This window comes from Cricetulus griseus, chromosome 8 (genome assembly GCF_003668045.3).
Source record: "Cricetulus griseus strain 17A/GY chromosome 8, alternate assembly CriGri-PICRH-1.0, whole genome shotgun sequence".
Taxonomy (NCBI): Eukaryota; Metazoa; Chordata; class Mammalia; order Rodentia; family Cricetidae; genus Cricetulus; species Cricetulus griseus.
Window position 1 is genome coordinate 69,162,960 of NC_048601.1, and position 13,087 is coordinate 69,176,046.

Below are 13,087 nucleotides of genomic sequence, written 5' to 3' on the forward strand. Positions count from 1 at the left end.
AGGTACAAAAGATTGTTAGCTTTGATTGTCAGCTTGACACACTTTAGAGTCACTAAGGTGGACAGGCTCAATGAGCGTTTATCTCAATCATGGGACTGTGGTCATGTCTGTGGGGTGATACTTTTGACAGTGTTGTTAGAGTGAGAAGACCTATCCACTGTGGGTGACACTATTCACCAGGCAGGGTGAACACAGGCATGCATGCACGATCTCCTTCCTCTCTGCTCTTGACTATGAAACGTGACTAGCTGCTTCAAATTCCTTGACTTTCCCTAGTAAGGCCTGTAGCCTGGAATTGTGAACTAAAATAAATCCCTTCTTCCCTAAGTTGCTTTTGTCAGCATACTTTATCTCAGAAATGAAATTGCAACTAAGACAGATGGTAAGGGAGGGGCACAGAAAATTTCCCTAGGGCACATAGTAAATGGAACCTTCCTGGTTGTGATATTACAGATGGGTTCATTTAGGACTGGCTCATAGTCCTGTAATATCCATGCTCACCTCCTTATGTAGGTTTGATACTCAGAATTCAAAATTTCTAAATCAGTCCACAAAGTTCTGCTTCTTCTAAGATACCTTGCTCTAGACTTTACAGAAATAATTTGAACATGGCTGGTTTCATTGTTTAGCCTGTATAGTTCAGTGACTGACTTGCAAGCATGAGGAACACTACCTAAGGTTGCCTATTGGTCTCCCTCTGCACACATGTGCACCATTTCACCCACACAGAATGTGGAAGCAAAACTCCATTCCAGGTAAACTGAGTAATGGGCTACTCTGAAGGAGGCTCTCAATCTTTCAGCTGCAGCCAACATGGAAATTCAAAGAAAATGTAGCCAGGAATGAAGCTGTTAAGAAATGATTTTTGAATAATACACTTGATCATGGATTTCAGTTCTGGTGCTTATGGAGAGAGAGAGCACAGTCCTTTCAAGGATAACAAACTGTCTCCTTACAAATGGCAGAGTAGGTGGATAGGATGATGTATAAAAAGAGATGTGTTTGGGGTCGGGAGGCTAGACAGGTAGAAGCTTTGCTACCCTTCAATTAGCAGCTTACAAGGTGAGATGTTGGAACAAGCCTGCCTGTCTCCTCCATAGACTCAAAGAAGACATCAGTCAGCACTAGAGTTCCACTGATGTTTTGCATGTCCTAGCTGGTTATGACAGCTCAACAATACTTTGCCAGATGTATTTTTCTTACTGTTTTTTTTTTTAAACAGTATTTATTCACACTGATAAAATGGAAAATCTGTTTTAAACCTCTGTTGAGTTAAACCAACTTTTGATTTAACCCATTGTCTTATTTCATCAAGAGTCTGTTTCTGAGCACAAGAATCATCTGGATGTGGCAGGAGAGAGAGAGAGCTAAATTAATAAAGAGCTTGTCATATGCAAGGAAGGGAATGTGAGTTCAGGTCTCCAGAACCTACTTACTTACAAGAAGATGGACATGGTCAGGTAACCTAGATCCGGAGAGGCAGAGACAGAAGGTTCCCGAGGATTTATGGCCAGACTGTCTAGCCAAATGGGTGTGCTTCAGTGAGAGTCCCTGCCTTGGGGTCTCAACTGACATTTACCTCTGGTCTGCACATGTGCACAAATGTGCTGCACACCAGCACACATAAACACAAGCACAGAAATGCTCTCTCTCACACAAATAGCAATACAATACGAATCAAAGAATGTCCTAATTACTTGATCAAGTTAGCAATTAAAATCTTCCTTGTGAAATGCTGTGATTATGCAGACTGGGTGGGGACTCACAGAATGTCTCAGTGGAGACTTCTGCCATCTGTGCTGATTTACAGGTACAGAAAGGAAGTATGGGCGGCTTTCAGGAAGCAGTGAGCTGCTAATTTCCAGTGTAGCCTGTAAAATGCTTAGTTGCTGGTGATGAGAGATCCTCCTAGCTCTTGGCAATCATTCCTATGGACATGTCCTAGGAGTGTGCTGTCCTAGCAGAGACAGTGAGAAACTGCTCATGGAAGATCTCTGAATAGAAGAGCAAGCAAATGATGTGCTTCCTCTTCATCCTTGTGACACCTATAATCTAACATGTGGGAGCCTGAGCTAAGAGGATCAGTGGTCAAGTCCAGCCTTGGTAACATGTCATGTTTGAGACCAGCCTGAGCTACAGCCCTGCCTCAAACAATAACAACAGCAACACAATTACTGGGATCATTTCGAGATCTTCTGGAAAGATTAAACAAAGCCCTCCCCATAGATGCAGGAAAGCTCCAACTATAGAGAAAGAGCTGACGGCTGGAATGTAAATCAAAAATAAATCAAGCCGAGTTCTTAGCTTATTCATTGTTTCATCAACTGGTTGAATAGGGATCAGGAAGAAACAACTGTCCCAAAATATGAAAATTAACGAACTAAAAACATGGATTTTGTTTCTCCTTTTTTCTCCCCCTCCTCCTCTTCTTTTTCCTCCTTCTAGCCTCATCACTATTTATTATTATTATTAGGGAGGATGAAGTGAAATCCAGTTGTTCATTAAAAAAAAAGTGTCTATGTAGCCTCCCATTTGCTAGGCTAGATGTTCTCAGTTTTGAGGATTGTGAACTATATCTTGTTCCTCTTCATAAGAGATGAAGATATTCCAACAGTGGGATAGAGAGTAACAATTCAGAGGCGATGTCATTTGGAATGTGGCAGGTGTAACTACCAAATTAAATATACTGACAAAATCAAGTGAACATATTCAAGCTAAACTTTAGAGGCAAAGAAGTCATTCTCACCAATGTGGAGAAAGAATGTTGCAATCAAAGGGATACCGAGTACAAAGTCACTGAGTGAGTTTGTGTCCCTAGATACAGAGATTTTACCACCAATAAAATATTTCTTAGAGTGTAATTATTTCCTAATTGAATCAAGACCAGTTCTTTTCATTGTGGGACCAAGGCAGTGTTAGGAGCAAACAAAGAAGCCTTCAAAGCTTATCTCTGGAGTAACCTACTGGGGAGTGAGAACTCCGGTTCCAGGCATGCTGTGTACTTTGAAAATCTAGAGGAAAGGCTTCTATAGGATTCTGTGTTTGATAAAAGAATACAGCATGCTGATCTCTCTGACAGTTTGGTGAGGTAAAGGCTCTCAAGGGAAGATCAATTGATGGATTGGGTTGTTCCAGCTGCCTTAGCTATGATGACCAAATCTGATGACTTGGCAGGCCAGGCTGTCAGCAAACCCTGTTCATTTACAAAGCTAAAGACAATTCCTGACTATCTCATAATGCTTTGTGTTCTTCCTCATCATATTGATTGACCTTGTATGATTCAAGGACTCTCTGAGAGATTGATTTCTTCAGCAAAGAAACAAGATACAACTCTAAGTAATTTTGCTGTTGGGATATATTTTTATCTCCCCTTTTTGCTTTAGTTGATCATGTTTTCTTTCTGTAAGTGGGAAGAGCTCCTTAAAGAAGGCATGGCTAGCTAAGTGACACTGAAGCTTAGGGTTGCTAGTCTCAGCTCCCTAGAAGCATCCTGTCAGCATCCTCCTTCTGCAAGGCAGAGACTGGGCACTCTCAGGTAGTGTGCTTCTCCTCTTCACTGGTCCAGGCCTAAGGTAGTGAAGAAATTTCTGCACACATCACATACTCTCCATCATGACAACTCACAATCCTACATTGCATGTATGCCCTTGACAGTTTGACAATCTTTTGATCCATCAACATATTCCAAAATGCAAACTTCACTTTCTTTAAAATACTTTATAATCATAATCTAGCAATTGCAGCCATTGTAGGCTTAATTTATAATTTGTCATTTAGGTCAGCTTTCATTCATGATGGCTTGCTTGAATTTTTAGTGCTTCTAGTATCTAAACTAGGTTCTTTTTTAACTTCAGTTTTGCAAATAATTTGAGACAGATTTCTAAATGGGTTCCTTGCTATTTGCAATTTATGGCTTCTGGGAGAGGGAGTAGCATTCTTGAAGATGTAGCCTTTAGTAGATTGACTATGCTCCAGTGGATGGCCCTATATTCATTTACATATGGCCAGGACAACTGGACTTAATGTTTTTTTGTTTTTTTGTTTTGTTTTTTTTTTTTTAAGTAAAATAAAAAGGACACTGTCAGGAGCTGAGAACTGATTCCATTAGGGAATTTCTCTAGGTTCAAACCTCCAGAGCTCAGGTCTGCATTGTATTGCAGATGCTAGCTGATTTGCTGTTAAATGGCATAGCCTCAGTGGAGAATGTCTCCTAACTTTGCATCTCTACAGGACTAAGCATTTGCATAGGCCTGCACCAAAGCACAGGGCTAGATCTACATGACAGTGAGGCCAGAGGAGGAGGAGTTATTTGGCAGAGAGGACAGGACGATGACAGGAGGAGAGATGGTTGAGAGATCTGCTGATAGAGTCTAGGGAGCTGGAAGAGAAATGGTCTCTGGGTCAGGGAAGAATGGTTAGATTACAGCCAGGAAGATGCTAAATAAAGGAGAGACTCCAGTTTTGCAGCATGGAACTGAGAGCTCTCTAAAGATGACAAGATGCCTGTGTCTGGTCTTTATCGACGTTGGGTTGCTAGGAATTTGCAAGTCCATGCTCCCCCCACTCAGGCTAGACCTTGTGGCTTCCATGGTTTGGGACTGAGACATTCTGGGCCATGACAGGACATGAAATTAAGAGAATGAGATGATGGGCAGAATATATGACTTGGGGGAGGAAACAGGAGTTGTACAATGACATATTTCATTGTTCACATGTATAAGATTCTCATAGAACAAAAATTAAAATGAACCTGAACTTCTCAAAAGTAAAATCAGAAAAAAAAAAAAAATGAAGTAGAACTTCTGGGCAAAATGGTATTGACTTCTACAAGGTATTTTGATCATCTACAACAAACTGCCTTCAAAGTAAATTCTGGCTATAACTTGGCATGCTGGAATTATTCAGTTTGGGGTCTTGAAAATAAATGGCCCAGGCCTTGTGTTAAGTTCTTGAAGGAGGAGGTATTTTCTTTCTTGCATTTTAGCAGATAAGATAGTATCTATTCTCATTTCTACTTTTTGGAATTACATTTTATTTTCTTAGATCATACTCCAATGCCATCACCATCTGGGAACCCAGGCTTTCTTCTAACACAATGAATTAGAGTCATCCATCGGGGTCTCCAAACTTTGTTTCCTATTGTCGGTCTGTATGTCCCATTTGAAACCTAAGCATAGGCCATGCCAATTCCACAGATTCATGTCCAGTTTATCATTTATCATTTCCCATCTCATAGCAATCACCTTGCTCTTTTGGAAGTCCATCTGTGCTTTCAAAAGACTGTAGAGGAATTTTACTTGGCTCATTGTTGGCAGAAATAGAAAAATCAGGAGCCAGGAAAGAAGACAGAGAGAGGTTATTGGGTGAGGGGAGGAGTAGGAGAAAACAACAGAAGCGCATGATTAGTCTCTTGTTTCACTGTAGAGAAGTCAACTGTGACTATCTGGAGTCAGGATCTCATTGGCTCAGACTTAACTTATAATAGGCAAAGACTGGCCCCTCATTTAAGACAATTCTGCTGTCCTCAATTCAAGAGCCCCAGTCAGTGAGCATCTCCTATGCTGTCTATAGCAACAGATTGATTACTAGCTTCTTATCAAGTACTATCAGATCCCAATGCTTAGATCTCTCAGCCTACCATGGTACTTGCCAGGCTTCTAAAGAAGATGTCTTAGGATGGCCACTCTGATTCACCCAAAGTGAACCTAGATTTTAAACAAATAGCGTATTCTAACATTTTCCTGCCAAACAGTTTTAATCCTAAGGACTCCGGTATAAAAGAAGATCATGTTGATAAAATATAACAGGAATCACCCCCATGCTTACATAGAATATCAGTATATCTCCCTGAGCCATAGCAAGTGGAATATCTCTACTCAGCTATTTCTAGAAGCCAACAAGACCACACTTTATCTCCTATTCATTCATGCTGCCTATCTGAGTGACTGACTCTAAAACTCTGTCTTTAACATCTAAGTAGCTGAGGCCTGAATCCTGTGTATACCAGTCTAGTTTCCCGGGTCTTTCAGACAGCTATACACCAATGTCTTATAATTTTGTAAGGGTTCTCATTACTTTTTTCCCTAGCCTTGTCAATAATTATGATGATTGTCCCTTATAGTGTTCCTTGAGGCAGGAACACATAGCCAGGGATATCTCTGACTTCAGGAACAGAAAAGAAACAAATCTGGACTAGACACACCCAAGGAGGCATTCTTTTGTAGCTGTTATCTCTTCTCCAGGAAGGAACAATGCCCTTGATAACATAGGGTTTGTTTCTTAAGGTTAACAAAACCAAATAAGGTAATTAGAGCATGTGGAAGAAGACAGAGAAAATGAGTTTCCTTACCACTGCTCCTTTTTCCTGACCCCTTCTTATTCTATTTCCAAGTGCCTCCAAGATAGTGTGAGTTCTGTTTTGGCCATTTTACTGCTGGGAAAGCTGAGGTTTAGGAATCTGCCAACCTGGCCTAAAATAACTTCATAAGAAGGCATAAAGCAGGCTTTGTTCCCAGGGCTCTGGAATGCTATACAAGTACTTTATCAATCGAGCTGCAGCCCAGGCAGGCCCTACATCCACAAACAATCACAACTATTGGCTCTTGTGCTTGCCCTCCCACTGGAAGGGGATGTGGGAAAGCAATAGTTTGTAGCCAACATTTTCTTTCTAGTGGCACATCCTTTAGAAGCTCTGCATGCTTCTATGGGACATGACATGCAACCCTGACATTGGGCTTGCCTATAGCTTCATTGGCCCTTTTAACTGTATGCAGATACAGAAGGCACAACGGAAACCTGATTTTTTTTTTTCCGAATGAAACAAAATCAAATGTATACAGTTAAATCGATAATACACAGAAGAATACACCCAAGGTAATTTCAAGGTGATGCTTTTTTGCTCTGTATGAATTTATTGGAGGTAAGATTTCTTTCCCTGTGATACCCAAGTTGCCCTTGAACAGAAAACCCTCATGCTGCAGAGTTGCTGGCATAGTAGGTTCATGCCCCTAGAGCATTCACCTTACACACAAGACGTTAACACTAAGGATGAGGCATGAATGTAGCCTTGAGTTCAAGGACAACCTAGGCTCTCCAAGGAATTTATGATTTGTTTATGTGCAAATGTTTGGTTGCATAAAACTGCCCAGGAACGAAAACCTTCTAAACTTCAAGTCTGTGCTCACACATTTCTTAAATTTTTCCTTAGTCATGCATTTGTTTTAAATCACATTATACCACCCAGACAAATAAGTTTCTGTATTTCTCTTTTTCAACTCATTACTATACCCAAATTGAATTGCTTCTAAGTCAGTTATTACATACATAGTAGCCATATAATAAAATACTATTCAGCCAGGAAGCATATGTTTAGAGAATATTTATTTACATGGAAATATGGTCACAAAATATTGAATAAAGAAAATAGGTTACAAAATACCATTGACAAGACAACTTTATTTTATTTTAAGTCAACTCATAATATAAGCTTAAGTGCATTAGCACACATAGACTGCTTCTGAAAGCTTATAAACTTTAGAAAGGCACACATCCAAATTTTAACAGTATTGGTATATAGGGAATAAGATGGAATATTTTATGCATACTTTTTTTTTTTTTTACTTTTTATTGTTAACCATGATTGCATAGGCATACTATACTACAAACAAAAAAACAACAAAAAAAAATTACAACAATAGATAGGGCATGGTTTTTTGAGGTCCTGTGTCCCTGGATATTACCTCACTTATATGTCATACAACTTTGAGGAAAAAGGTTTTTTGTTTTTTTTTTCTACAGATGTGTAAATTTATGTACGTATAAATGATATTTTAAGCAAAAATGGAGTTTTTAAGGTACAAAAGGGGAATGTTGATGGGAAAGAGGGACAAGAAGGGGGAATTGGGTATAGGAGGAACACACTCACATATAAGACATACTTGTATGAAAATGTAAACTGAATAAATTAAACAAGGAAGCATTTGTTAAACTAAGCTGTGTTTTGATCCCCTGATCAGACCATAAATGACTTTTATGGACCTTACTGCATCCTGAGAGTCCCACAAATGGGCTCTGTGGGGAAGCACATTTACTGTGATCTTTTGGATGAGAAATCTCATTCAAAATAAGATCATGTATTTAAATACTACATCCCCAGTTTGTTCTTGGGGGAAGCTATGGAACCTTCTTCATAGGGTGGAGCCTTCCTGGAATAATTCCATCACTGCAGCAGAGGGTAGAGCCTTGCTGGAGAAAGTCCATCACTAGGGAAGAGCTTAGCTTGGCCTCACTCTTTTCTCTCTGCATATGAATGAAATGGGATCTATCTGAGTGCCATGCCTTTCCTACAAAAATGGACCAGAGCTGTATGCTAAAACAAAACAAAACAAACAAACAAACAAAAAAAACTAAAAGAAACCCTTTTCCTCTCACTTTTTTTTTTTTTGTCATGGAATGTTTTCACAGCTACTGATATGCTCACTTACATTACATTCTAGTGTGGAGCTAAGGCTGGGTCAGTGATGCCTCAGGCACTTAAGATATATATGTATAACTTCATATCAGTGTTGTACTGTATTCTTTAATTACCTGACTTTTAGTAGAAGTTTGCAAATTAAGGGCAATTACCTACTGAGAGGCTTCAAAGGAGTTGAAAAAAAACGTGGGTTCATGCATTTCGTGTGTAATTTTATTTTTAAAAAATACAAATAAAAAGTACCCTGCTATAGTTGTCAAAGCAGAGACTAGTAAATCAAACAGTAGTGATCCCTCAGGATCCACCCCATTTTGTCCCCTGTGGAAGGGTAATAGGCACATGTTGGCATACCTGGTTTGTAATGGGTACCGAGGATAAAACTCAGGTCCCAATGTTTGCACAACAAGAAACTTTAACCACTGAGTCATCTCCCTAACCCCATACCTAAAAAAAAACAAAAAACCCAAAAAACAAAAAAACAAAACAGTTCATTAATTAAAGCAAATATAGAGAGTAGCTGGAGAGATGGCTGGGTGGTTAATAGTGCTTGCTACTCTTGCAGATCCTAGTTCACGTCTCAGCACTCCCTGTGGGTAGCTCACGGCCACCTGCAATACCAGCCTTCTTCTGGCCTCTGTGGGCATCTGTACTCATGTGCATATACACATATACATATACACATATCTTTAGGCATCAAGAATAAAGTATTTATAGCTATACAGAGAGTGTATGACTATAGAATTGAACCAGGTTGCACAGCATACATGGTCCAGGCAATCAGTCCGTATTCTCATCAAGGCCCATCAGTGAATTGTGCATGAAGAAGAAAACAGCTCACTGCCTCTCAGTGTTTCACATTTATCGTTTTAGTACCTAGAATAAGGATTAAAGTTTTCTTATGGTTCTGAATTGTAGTTTAGTACTTAGGATGCATAATCTATTTCTCAGTCTTTTATAAGAGAGAGAAGCATACTTAGGCATTTTGGTGACAGAATTTTGAAACACAATTTTTCTACTTAACTACCCATTCAAACACAATTTGTCTAGCAAAGTATACATGCATTGCCAAGTGAGCTATTTACAAATTGCTACTACATTGGAGTAAATCAAAATTTTCTGTGCAATTTAAATCAAATGAGGATTTCTGACATGTCTGTAAATGTTGTTCATGATGGCCGATGTCTATTTTACATTTATACAGCAGACATATTTTCCTCTGTAACTAAGCTATATGAAAAAATTTTTTTATTAAAGTCACAGAATGTGGACACTTTACTTCTACTGTGCTTTTATGTCTAAGGAGAGCATGCTAACATGAGTCATTTCAGAACCCAGGTTCTCTTGACCTTTATCCCTTCTTTCTTAATGTTACATTCCTATATCCTGTTCTTGATGCCTCAATGAAGGCATTCTCTATTCTCAGATGTCCTCTACTCCCTTTATCATGACAGATATATCCTGTGAATGACACACAAGGCACTGTGCAGATAAGTGCTTCATCCCCTCACAGATGTCCCGGTGAACCAGATTCCTGCTCATAATCAAAGCCCTTGGCATTACCGCTTCTTCACCCTAATATGTTCTCTGTCCCCTCACCTCCAGAAGCTCTTTTGATCCACCATCATTGCATGTCCCTGTATCCTTCATACTCACAGTTCTCCCTCCCTCCTCTCTCTTGGGGTTTTCTGTTTTGACTTTGGACTTATCACTCTATGAAATAGCTCTTGCTCAGAGCAGTCATGCATGTGATGTCCATCATCTCTCTCTGGAGCACAAGCCCTGTTCACTCCTGCATTCCTAATGTGATGCCTGTCACCAAAGAGTAATTTGAACATTTGTTGAATGAATGTAAGTTTCAATCCATTATAAAAATTCTTACCTGTAAAATACCATGTCACCTCATGTCCTGTCATGAAGATTCCCTTTTCCCTTTCTTAATGTTAATCCAATTTTAGTAGATATTTGAAATTATTTATTTATTTATTTGTTATGGTTTTTCAAGACAGGGTTTCTCTATGTAGCTTAGGAACCTATCCTGGCACTCGCTCTGGAGACCAGGCTGGCCTCGAATTCACAGGGATCTGCCTGCCTCTGCCTCCCGAGTGCTGGGATTAATGGAGTGTGCCACCAATGCTCGGCCTTATCATCTTTTAAAGTGCACAATTTTTTGCCAAATTTTCAAATCCTACACATACAGATTCATCAAATCACATATACTTGTGGACTCCTCTAGCAAGCAATGATCTCCCTCTCAGCTCAACAAAATCCAAGTGGGCAAAACACAACCCATGCCCCAGAAAGACTGCTTTCCTTCTGTCAGTTAGTTCTCTCTAGTCCTCTGCAATCTCCATCCACATTCCACACCACTTGGTAAGTCCAATGTCTTAGGGTTACTTTGGATGCCAATGGGGTATTAAAGTTGAATCTTCATCTGGGATAATCAGGGTATTTTTGGAATTCAGAAATGACTGTTTCATCAAGATTCTAGTATCTAATTACGAGGGTACATGGTTTTGTCATCTTAATGTCATTAACACATTAACACAAAAATGTGCTTTTGATAATTGATATATTTACTCCCACAATCTACAGATTGGAAAAAATACATACATGACTGGCTAGGAATGATGGGCTGAGTCAGTTTTTACTGCCACAGACTTTAGGACAAGCCATGATGCAACTGTTTCTTAATGTTAATATATGCCATATCAAAATAAGCATATTGATTTTTATAGAAATAGAAATCAAAGTACTTCACGGGACCTTGGTGGCATTTGAGCTGTATCAAGCTCTACCCTGGAGTCATTGGTGTGAAGTTCAACAGAACAGCATATAGTTTCTGTAAGAACTCAAATGGGATATATTTTGTCTCAGACTTTGATGTGAGTAAGATTTGGACACTTGGAAATTTGAACATGACAACCTTCCATATATTCTGCAACTATATTATAAACCAGGATTTTAATGAAAGAACAAACCATTTCTTTATCACACGGTTCTGACCAAACTACAAGAGACCAGAGTTCAATAAAATTGAAAATGCACCAAATTCTGCTGGTCCTTATGAGTTCACACTGAAAAGAAAACACACACACACACACACACACACACACACAATAACCCACCTAATTCAATAGTATTCTAGACAATCATGAAAATCACATATCACATCTTGATTACCTGGTCTTTTGTTTGTTTGGTTTGTTTTGTTTTTCGAGACAGAATTTCTCTGTGTAGCTTTGGAGCCTATCCTGGCACTCGCTATGGAGACCAGGCTGGCCTTGAACTGACAAAGATCTGTCTGCCTCTGCCTCCTGAGTGCTGGGATTAAAAGTGTGTGCCACCAACGCCCATTGATTACCTGGTCTTTTATCAGAGCCCACAGCTTCTATTCATGGGAACACATTTTATTATGATGTGTTTATATTGACACTATAACCATCGCTGTTTTTGTAACTCCCATTACCTTTTTGGTAATAATTGTTCATTGATGGGAATCCTAGTGTTCTGTAATATAAAGCTGAATTCTGCAGACATGTCCTTAGCCCCATGCTGTTCTGATAAAAGCAACAGCAAGTAGAATTCTAGATCCTGTGAGCATCCCTATTCCACAAATATGCTATGCAAAAGATTTCCTCAGAGTGGGAGAGCCCTGGGCCACCAGCATCCATCTCTAGCTGTACCCTACAAAACATCCATATAGCCAGACCACAGCATGTACTGGTCATGAAGGATCCTTACAAATGCCTAGGTGCCATAGCAGATATTTAAATTTTATTCTTTACTAAAACTGGACAAGTCTTCCAAAATTCAAATCATCTGTAGGTTTATGGAAAGGAAAGTGATTTTTACAATTATGTTTCTTCATTTATTGGTGCACGGTACACACCTATATGAAGGAAGGGAGCTCCTCCCTCCCTTCACCATTTGGATCCTGGAGATCCAATTCAGGTCTTTAGGCTTGGCTGCAAGCGCCTTTAACTGTTGAGTCATCTCATTGGCCCGGGAAACAAATCTGGCATTTAGTTTCCAGGCTGTTCCTACTATACTTCCACTTACTTTTCAAATGACAGGAAAAAAGACTGTTACTGTCAATGCTGACTCCTTGCTTGAAGTTTATACTGCTGACTTACCAAGATTCTTGAGTTTACTTAAAAGATGGGAGTCACTGGGTACTTGGGGGATGGTGCTCTGCCTCAGCATTTCCTGGGAGTGTCATAACACAAAGATAATAGCAGATTTCTAAGCATTCCTGTTAGCATACCTCAGTACCATAAAAGCCATTCTGACAACATAGCATATACCAAGTCCTGATGTGATTGACAGTTTTTCCCAACTTGTACTTGATTCTCTTGAAGACAAGAATCCTGCACAGGGTGAATGAACACTGATCACTCATAAATACAAATTCTGGCACTTATTGAAAGTAGTGCAGCAAATGAACACAACTATAACTTAGTGCCTTCAAAGCAAAGAATATGGATTCAATCACCTTGCATTTTACAGGAACACACACACACACACACACACACACACACACACACACACACCATGATTTATAGGAAGCAGAGAGAACTGTTGCTTTCTGTGCCATCATCAGTGAGACTCCAGTCA

The 13,087-nt window shown here is 39.5% G+C and overlaps 1 protein-coding gene across 5 annotated transcripts in view; it reads right to left on the reverse strand.

The window, feature by feature from the left end:
• Positions 1-13,087, reverse strand: part of Ctnna2 (catenin alpha 2) — a 1,115,196-nt gene that overhangs the window by 726,629 nt on the left and 375,480 nt on the right. The gene's annotated exons all lie outside the window — the stretch shown is intronic.